Raw genomic sequence first — 8,728 nt, 5'->3', positions numbered from 1 at the left:
GTGTCTAGAACTTGCCCCGAGTGTATGCAATGTGAAATTGTAAGTCTTGATCAAAGTGATATAGGCGTTTCTTCGTTGAGCCAGATATGCCTTTTGACCCACCTAATTGCATTTATCCTAGTCAACCCCGTTGAGCCTAATCCTATTTCTTTGGCAACCACACTACAAAGCTAACCCTTTTGCTCTGATTTTGCCTATCTTTTTGAACCTTTAACCTCCAGTGAGCACTTGATGTTGTTAAGAGATCTTAAAAAAATCTAATGGAGGTTTGATTTTTGAGTGGAACTTTAGAAAAGGGGAGAAAGGTGCATTTTGTGAAAACAAATTAGAGATCCTCTAATAAGGACTAAAAAATGAGGAAGAAAAAAAATGTGTTCTTGAAAATAAAAAATATATTCCTTACTAGTGGTGATTCTTGCTTTGTTTGTGCTTAAAGAAAAGGGACACTTGTTGCTAGTACTTTAAAAGGTCGGGAAAGTTTGTTCAACATAAGTGTGGGGTTGAAATTGTGAAATTATATGTATTAAAGTGCTTAGAGAGGTATAATCACTACTATCCATATGTATCTGACCTGTCCCCCAGCTTACATTGCAACCAAATTAAGTCCTATATGATCTTAGACTGAACGAGCTTGAATTTAGTGAACTACTTAGTTCAAGTAGTTAATGACTTAGAAAGTCTTCACTGGCTAATAGTTCAAGTCCAAAAGACATCATTATTAAATTTTAATACATATTTATTAGATTAGTTGTCTCATTTTCTTAAAAAAAAAAATTGAAACAAGTTGGGGATTGTTGGAATAAGAGTTTCAATAATTTTGAAATTAATGTATTTTATCAAAATGCTCTTTGTTTTTTCAAAGTGCATGAACGAGAAATGTATTTGTGAAAAAAAACTTTTTTTATTTACTAAATATGTAATTCGTTGTAGCAAATACATCTTAATTTCCTAAATTCATGAAATTACTCATTATCTCTATATAATAAATAATTTGTCTTTTAAGTATTACTTAGCCCTATAAATAATGCTGATTTTTCTTGCAAATGCAAGCAATTCAATTTTTTTCATAATATTTGAGAACGATATTGATCAAAAGATGAAGTCTTCGATTCAACAAAGTAATGTTCTTGAATGCTACTTATTGTGTAGTTTAATTGAATAAAGTTGTTCTTTATTTTTTCATTTACTCTTAGAAAGAGATTTCCATTACTAAAACTAGGCCTACGGCAACACCTCAAAAACTGTAGCAATAGATATCAAAAATATTGTAATAGACCTAGTGCAACAATTTTAAGGGTCCGTTCTCCGTTGCACCTCAAGGCATTGCGGTGCAATAGGGTTATTTCTACGGTTTTCAGCCGTTGGCATAGGTATATTTATTGGAACAGTTATTTAGTCAAAGGGAACGGTTTAAAATCGTTCCAATATCATTTTATGCAACAGATTTTGAGGCTATACAATGGTTATCGGAGCTATTGCAAGTTGCAACAATTACTTTAGGCTATTGCAACGACTATTTTGGTCTATTTCAACTGCCTTTTTTGGATATTGCGCCGATTTCATGGAACCTATTGCATCAACGGATTGATCACCTATTTAATAAAATATACACTGAAATTTATAAATGTTACAAAAGAAAACTATTCATCAACACAATCAAAATATAAATGCATATATAAAAGAAAGAAAATACATAAAGTTGTTTGAGATTCAAGAGTTAACTTACATAAGTTTGCAAAAAGATCCAAAATAAAAAGTCCTAAAACATGTGAAGGTCTAACAACGATCAACATCTTCACTACTTTCGTCTACCCCTTGTTCATTTCTTCACCTGCAAAAAATGTTAAATAAATGATTACGCAAAATGTTTACAAAAGATATATTCTTAATATATATAGGTATTAAGGTAGAATGTCCATTCAAGGAAATTCTAGCTTTAAATTATCAATAGTTGTCGGCAGATTTAACAGATCATTTAGCAAAACCTGCCCCTTTTTTTCTTCTTCTCTTTCTTTTTAAGGATATGAATATACCTTACCTAAAAGAATACTAGTACTATGTATTTTCATATGACAAAATTCACCAAAGCAAGCCAGAGAACATCATTATTTACATTCTTCTCTAAACTTTAAGGCAAAGTGCGCACACACAAGTTCATTTTCGAATCCTACAATGCAGAGGAACACATTTATTGTGCCTAAGATGTCTTTTGCTCCCCAATGTATACTAAACCAAATCTTTTTAACGGTAGAGAAGATTACGTTATTTGGCAGTTACTAACCATTTTTAGATTCTACTTTTCCCTCAACACAGTTTCTCCAGTTAGTCTATTGTGATAATCTAGGAAATCATGATTCAGTCGACGTTGTACAAGGATTGTTCCTCAAGCATCACATAGCAGCCCAATCAGAAAGAATAAGTTCGTCACAGGAAAATGGTCTCCCCTCAGTATTCGTCCGGTTAACATAGACAAGATTAATAGGTGACTAAATTCCTGAGTTAAGGAAACAAAGCTAACAGGAATTAACCTACTGCAGTAGATAATACTTAAGACTTCATGTTCCTTTCTTTAGTTCTACACTTCTACTTATGCATATGCTATAATGAAGAGTATGAAGTCAATCGGGGACAAAGAAAACAAGAGGATTCAAGTAAATATTTGAATTGGATTCAAGTAAATATGGAATTCAAATTCCTATTGGCGACAATCATCAACTAATCAGTATTGAAAAGTCGGAATAAAAGATCTCAAGTTCACTTATTCTGGGAAAAAACAAAAACAACAAAAGTTATAATAAACCAACATTCATTGCCACCGGTGTACTAACGACAATATTATTATTGGAGTTTCTTTGATCATAATAAATCAATAAAGATGTTATCCAGCTTCATGGACATTTTCTGCAATTAAATGAGTCAATGAATTTATATTCAAAGTTCAGTCCATTTCAGAAATAAGAAAAGGATATCACAGTCCATAATTTTTTGATTCAGTTTCTAGTGCTACTACATAACTTGTTGATACAAGTACAATGGGATAATCCATTCTGTCCAATTTTAGATTAGCAATTGAGTCGTCCAAAAGTAGTACTGCAAATAATAAGCAGAAGGAAGATCAAACCACATATACCAAAGATACCGACTTACTGATAAATTCTAGTTACTCAGGGCTACAATGACTTAAGAGTGCAAATCTAAGACACCTGGTATTGGGGACAGGATGAGCTGCAGATCTTCAAGAATAACAGAATAAGAAAAAGGCATAAATAGCCATATGAAATCACAAGGATGAATTTTGTTTCTAACTAATAAGGATAAATACAGGAAGAAAGTTGTTCACTTTGTGAAACAACAAGGACGTTTTCTATTCACAAAAATACTTCAGGAATGTAAGTATACTTAAAGGATGTTTTGGGCCAAAACTCTAAGGATTACAGTAAGGTAATCCCAACGATTAAATTACGGAACAGAATCCTAGAGTATTAATACACATAAAGTTGGTATCGACAATGTTGGGTCTGGAAAATTAAAGGTTACTTTCTAGTACTACCTCAGTTTTTTAAATTAATATTTAAACTTCTTATGCATTGCAATATTATATAATCGTATTGGTACATTAGAAATGATTATAAAGGTCATATCCTTGTCATTCCAATCAGTCTAGTTAAACAATTTGTGGAAGCTTATGAAAGGCCTACAGGAGTAGACATAAAGATTTCTTACCTCAATAGACAATCCAAGAGACTTCGCTGAAGTCTATAGTTTTTCTGAATTTAGGCATGAACTAAACTGAACAACCATATATCATTTGAAGATAGTTTAGAAATAGATGGAGATGGCAAAAGGTACACATAAATGGTTACAACTTAGAAATAGATGGAGATGGCAAAAGGTACACATAAATGGTTACAACTAATGTAGCTAAGTTTGCTAATTAGGCTCTGCAGATAACCATAATGCCTCAAGGAAATGGAATTTGCTTAAATTGAAGTGGACTAAACTGCATATATCAGTAAGGGCAACAATATTTTTAGTTGTAAATACGGACACCATTTCCTCGATGGAACAATATGTATGACAAGTCCAGAGGAACTAGAGCTTCATGAGCCTTAATTCCTTGAGGGACTACAGTGCCTGATGAATAAAGTCGAAGGACGATCAAGAAAAAGTTGTGGTTACTTAACTTTAGATGTTGAACAATTGGCAAAGCTCCTCATCTTCGAGAGCAAAAGATCTCCTCAAGGTCAGCTACGAGCTACATCTATGACATCCGCCTTTCTTCAGGCTTTCTGAATCACTCTTAGTTTAGCACTCCGACTTCGAGGATTTAATGTTTCCTCCTTTTCAGATGGCGTGATGGGTCTTTTTGTAAGGATAGTTCCAGTCTGTCCTTGTATGACCTGTTTTATCCATGCTTCTTCTTTAACAGTATCCAGATTAGTTTTTCTAAGCTCTCGGAAGCGCTTCCCTTCTTCATCTTCAACCCCACTTCCATCAACTTCACTGCAAGTCATAATATTGAGAAACGCCTGCTTTACTATTCTGTCCTCTAAACTGTGGAATGAAATTACAGCAAGCCTTCCACCAGAACTGAGGGGACTCAAAACAAGCACGGATGGAATCCTCCAGTGTCTTAAGTTCATCATTAACAGCTATTCGCAAAGCCTGAAAAACTCTTGTGGCTGTCTTAATCCAACCTTGCCTTCCTGCTTAAGCAAATTAATCAAAGTATAATCACATTTCTCATTTCCACAGACAAGTATGTGCAGAGGATTGTTAGAAAAGTATGAAACAGTACATATCAGACCAAGCCTCGTTAGTAATGGTTAACTAAAATTTCAGACAAATTTTAAATATGAATAGACACAAGGCCGCCTGGAAGAAAACCCACCTTTAGTCCTAGGAGTTGAATTCTTAATAAGGTCTACCAGCTCATTGGTAGAATGTAACCCTCCATGTAGACGAGCCTTAACAATTCTGTTTTGAAGAGAGTACCAATTGCTTTCTTCTCCATATTCTCGCAGAACTCGTCCTACTTCATCAGCTGGCCAAGAATTCAATACGTCTTCAGCTTTCAGAGTTGCCTGTCACAGTCCTGTGTCAGTTAATCAAGGAAAAATATATGAACATTTTCCACACATCTATGAACTCTTTATAAGAAGGTATAGGAATGAGAAGCGTCTACTGTGTAAGAAAGAAAAAGAACAAAAAGAGAAGTCAAACAAATGATAGAATGCGACGTGACAGCTGATAATTGATGTAATATCTTACACCGACAAAAAAATTGATGTAATATCTTATGTGCATCATTGATGACCACTGGACGAAAAGTGTAAGAAAGAAAAGAACAAAAAGAGAAAAACAAAATTCTTAGTCCTTCAACAATGTATATGTGATTCACCAGTCTAACGCGTATGGATATCAGAATTCATAAGCACATTCTTGCATGTATCTGAGTACTTGTGCAATTGTGGACGCAACCAAAAAACAGATTCTGCTCACTATCACTGTATGTTCACATTTAATTTTATGCATTAGACAAAGAGGAGGCCTTTTACTTCCTGTTCAAACTTATAGCATTTTAATCCTCACCATGAATTAAATTTGTGCAAAAGAATAATTGCATTCACCCCATTCCTTTTATAATTCAATTCCAGAAAACCTGTTATTTCCCATTAATCATAAACTGATAATATTACCATTGAGTACTCCCCACTTTCTGTGTTCAGTACATCTACTACTAAGGATATAAACCTATTTTCTTGGTTGAACTGCCTCTTAAAGTTGTATAAAGACCTACAACCCACCTTTATGATTATCCAAACAAGTTGCGCAAAAGAACACACACCAAATAGTTAGTATACCAGCTAACAAAAAGATATATTTAACAATTACAATTAGAATGAAGGACGACAAATACAAATATAGATGATTTCTTTAAGAGAGTTTGTTGTAGAAATTTACCACCCATTAAACCAAAGGAATACAATCTCAAAAATCAACATAGTTTACCCAAAAGTAAACATGAATCTCATAGAATTTTAATGTCCATAAAAGCAGAGAATAGAATCACAAAATCAACATAGTTTTCCAAAAGAGAAAATATTGGAACTTTTGGAAACACAAGTCAACGTGCAATACAGCATATGATACTAGCATTTTAGAGTTAGACAAATCAGAATGACTGTCAAAATTCACACACAATCTGGAAAGAAATTACCTTTGGATTCATTCTCATGTCAAGAGGTCCATTCTTCAGCACGCTAAAACCTCTTTCGGCATCATTTACCTGAACAAAATATACAAAAATTTCAAGATATTGATACTACACTCAGAAATCATCTGTATCCTGGTATTCTCTCAGTGTTTCTCCAATAGATGGTTAACAGGAAGAAATATATTTCTCTGATCCAACCATGAGAGTAGAGGTCAGTTATCAGATTAGCCAGGGGATAATAGTCTTTGGAGTTTCAAAGACCTTAATGCGACTAACGTTCTTCTCATATACAGCCAGCTCACACACATAGACGAAGAGTGAAAGGTTGGCCCACCGAAAGCAGATTATAGAGCAAACAACTTGAAATTTTCCAATAGTCTCTAAGATGTGATTCGAGGTACAAACCTGCATAGATGACATACCCAAGTCCATCAAGATCCCATTTACTCCACAAGCCAATAAGTCATCTGCAACTTCACCAAGCACAGACTTGACGTCCTTAAAATTTTTCAAAAGGTATACACTTTAAAGGCAGAAGCCGTATCCAAAGAGTCCCTGTCTAGGATACTCTTCAGCTGAGATTGAGCCATTTGATGCGCAATAGGATCAACATCAAGTCCAACATAAACTTGCATTTCTGGATGAGCTCGAATTATCTGTATAGAAGATAAATAATCACGAATCGCTACCTCAAGACAAACCACAAGCAAACCACCGTACCTGCTTATTACATTATCTAAATTATACTTCTTTACACAAAAGCAACTAGGCATACATGAGACAACAAATTTATTGCAAAGTTGTATCATGTTAACTAGGTGTATAACATGATATGAATTAATTTTACTTCTCTGATATAAAAGCTAAAAATTTAGAAAATTGCCCGTTCGGCCATAGATAATTTTCACTTTTTTCCGGAAATGTATTCCGAATTCATGTTTGCACATAGAATTGTTACAATTTTCACGAATTCGAAAAAACCCCAAATACTGTTTACACATTTTCACTCCAAATCACTCACAAAAATTCAAGATTTTTCCAAGTTGCTTTGATGTCCAAACACCACTCCAATTTCCAAATTTCAACTTTTTTTCCAAATACTACAATTTATTCAAATTTCACATTTTTTATGTCCAAACATCCACCAAAAATATTACTTCCTTCATCTCAATTTATATGGCACTGTTTTCTCTCTCGTTCCAAAAAAAAACTCTAGCCACACAAATATATATGGCTTGTTTTGGACCACAAGTTTAAAGAAATCTTTACTCCTCTCGTCTCAATTTATACGACAAAAACTTTCCTTTTTAGTCCCAGGTCCAAAAGAATGAGTTATTTCCTTATTTCACAACTATTTAACTTTGAACTTTTTAACTTTTTCACTTGAGATAATTTATAACGTGTAACGAATATCTTCATTGTTTAACCACAAGATTTGAAAACCATCTTTATCTTAACCTCCGTGACTCAGTCAAACAACATCACATAAATTGGGACATACGGAGTACTTTCATTCTTAAACTCCGTGCTAAGTCAAACAGCCGCATATAAATTGGGACTGAGGGGGTAAAAATTAGAAGTTTTCTCGTTTCACATTCACAAGATAATACATTTACTTAAAAAAAAAAAAAAAGGAAATGAAAATGTAAAAGCAAGGAAAAAACTAACCAGAGGAATGACCGGCAGCACCAAGAGTACAATCAAGGAATGAACGGAGAGTAACTGAGGTAAAAACATCAAAACTTCACCAAGCAAAACAGGTACATGGGCAGAATTGTCATTTCCATACTTGTTCAGGAATGTCTCCTCATCTAGTTCTTTCTCTGACCTAGTCCGCCGTTTCACTTGTGAAAGCTTGCTTTGGTTAATTACACTACTGTTATTATTACTACTGCTCTTCGATGCTTTTTTTACTTTGTTTTTTCGAGTTGTTTTACTGTGAATTGAAGCGGAAATGGAGAAATTACAGCGGAGGTCGTTGAATTTGAGCGGCGGCTGAACGGCCAAGGAGCGCAAGAAAAGATTTCTAATGATGCTTGCCATTGTGGAACTGGATAAATTTTTTAACTGATTAATGGAGTACTACTATTTAATACTCCGGGTCCATAATAAGTATCAACCAGAAAAATAAGCATATTAAGACATTAATAATATAATATAAAGTTTACTAGATTACTCTTATATAATAAAAATGAATTACTTAAAGCATGCACAAGTAGAATCCTCTTGACATTGGGAATGCAATAATACCAAGTTACCATATGATTTGTCCAATCATCATTTAGACGTTACTTGAACTTGTCTTTTTGTCTAAGGATAGAATTGAAAAAAACTAATCAATTTATGTCTTGGGTTCCTAAAATGACACTTATTATGGGATAAAAAATTTTGACTAAGGTGACTTTTATTATGGGACGGAGAGAGTAGGAGTAAAAATTATTTCTTGCGTCCATTTGAGTTTTTTTTCTTCGCATTTTTAAAATTTTTTTAAATGAAATATAATACCCTTGT

At 33.8% G+C, this 8,728-nt stretch overlaps 1 pseudogene; it reads right to left on the bottom strand.

The window, feature by feature from the left end:
* Positions 1-4,016: 4,016 nt before the first annotated feature.
* Positions 4,017-8,284, bottom strand: LOC132041691 (uncharacterized; annotated as a pseudogene).
* Between the last annotated feature and the right edge of the window lie 444 nt (positions 8,285-8,728).

Source organism: Lycium ferocissimum, unplaced genomic scaffold (genome assembly GCF_029784015.1).
Source record: "Lycium ferocissimum isolate CSIRO_LF1 unplaced genomic scaffold, AGI_CSIRO_Lferr_CH_V1 ctg11134, whole genome shotgun sequence".
Classification (NCBI taxonomy): Eukaryota; Viridiplantae; Streptophyta; class Magnoliopsida; order Solanales; family Solanaceae; genus Lycium; species Lycium ferocissimum.
Note: the sequence above shows the minus strand (reverse complement) of the source record. Positions and strands in the feature narration are given on the sequence as shown.